Genomic DNA, 1,878 nt, shown 5'->3' on the forward strand with positions numbered 1-1,878 from the left:
ACATCAGCAGCGGAGGAGCTTTCCCCTCCACTGACCTTACAAAGCCCATCCATCACTGATCACCTTCGCCACCACTTGATCCTTGTCTTCCCTCCCCCATCAGATCGGCAGCCTCTCCAGTCAGGAGCCAGCAGCACCTTTTGCCCATTTCATGTCTCCATCACCCTTGTCCACAGACTTTTCCCACAGCTATTTAACAAGCTACTCTAACTTTCCATTTCAAGTAAAGAATGTCCAACTCTTCCAAACAGTCCAGGTATTTCCAGCCATACCCCAAAGCAAATTCCAACCTCTGTCCCGTCTTAGGGACTTTCAGGCCTGGTTTTAGTCCCAAAGTATGACAGATGGGTCAACAGCCCAGGGCAGGGGAGGCCAGAGGCCATTTCTAAGTTTTCTCAGGTGACTTGCTCAGAGTTTCCCAGTTGGCCCCTAGGCCAACCCCAGCCTATGATTTCTTACTTCTGCTCACATCTTCATCTTGTGATTGCAAAACTGTTCCGTGCATACCCCCTTGTTGACGGGAGGCCAGCTCTCCATCTTTTCTTGCTTGCTGGCTCCCTCCCTTCACCTTCTGATTATCCAAGAGGCCTCTCTCCCCCTGCTCTGATCATGATGACAGGAAAGTCTGACCACATGCCAAGGGTCATCCCCATCGCTCAGGACTCCCTTCAGCCTTCCGGCCCCTCTACCCATTTCCCCGAGTTTCTGAATCCCCTCAAAGTCTAGCGAGCAGTGGACTTTCCAGTGGCATTCCTACAACTGAAGGTGAACTGTCCACCCCGGAGGGCCCCTATTCTCAGGACCCAGGAAACGCCTACGGGCCCTGCAAGTCCAAGACACGGTGCTGGACCCGCCCTCGGAGCAGTTAGAACAGCGATGCACAAACTTCCATCTTCCAAGAACTTCTTTCGTTATCTTCCCCCTCCATTGTTTTAGGATGTCATTTATGAACTAACAATTTGCTTTCCATTTTTTAAGAAATTACTCAAAGCCCCCAATCAAAGCCCAATCAGCAATCATGAGATGGTACCCCCTGCACAGGGCACTAAAGCCAGTGGAAGTCGGGGCCACCCCACTAATTCACTTACAGGATATTTAATGAGGACCCGCCATGTGTCCTAGGCTCAAAAACCCGTACACGCGTGCATTTTCCACAAGGATTCTGCAGTCCTGACGCTGGCTCAAAGTCCACTCCTCATTACTATCCTCAAGGACCTTTGGGGCTGGGGTACCTAGAGCAGCCCATCAGCTTAGCACTGAGGACTGCTGATGAGTCACACATGAGGACGCTGAGATGTCAGTGCCTTGGCCTTAGAGCTCTCATCACCCCCAGGGCTTTAATTCTGGGCCCCACCTCTGCCCCCTGCTGATCTGAAAGTGACCTGGTCTAATGGAGATGAAAGCCACTGCACTCCCCTGGGTGCTGGGGAGAGGTCTGTTGACAAAGCCACCAGCTGTCCCCAGCCAAAGCCAGGGAGACGGGCTCCTCCCTGCACCACCCCAACTGGGAGAGAGTTCCTGCCAGGGATCCAGGCAGCAACAGAAACTGGACCATCACGGAGCTCCAGGCCCAGGCTCCAACTGAGTTCCCCTCCTGCTCCAGCTGCCACAGCAAGAGCCAGGGCAAAAGACCTCACCGGCGCCAGTACCGCCAGAAGGAGCATCACTTGGGGGTAAGGGGAGTGGGGAGAGGGAGCAGGTGTCCTCACAATTCCAACTGAAAATGAAACTGTGAGCTCAGTCATAGCAGGACCTTATAGAGCCCTGTTAGCTGAGACTCGGGCTGGGGGAGGGGAGTCAAATCCAAGTTCCACTACTTCCCACCTACTTGACCTGTGCCATTCTGTGCCTCAGTTTCCCCCTCTGTAACATGTGGTT

Source organism: Myotis lucifugus, unplaced genomic scaffold, assembly GCF_000147115.1.
Source record: "Myotis lucifugus unplaced genomic scaffold, Myoluc2.0 scaffold_56, whole genome shotgun sequence".
Lineage (NCBI taxonomy): Eukaryota > Metazoa > Chordata > Mammalia > Chiroptera > Vespertilionidae > Myotis > Myotis lucifugus.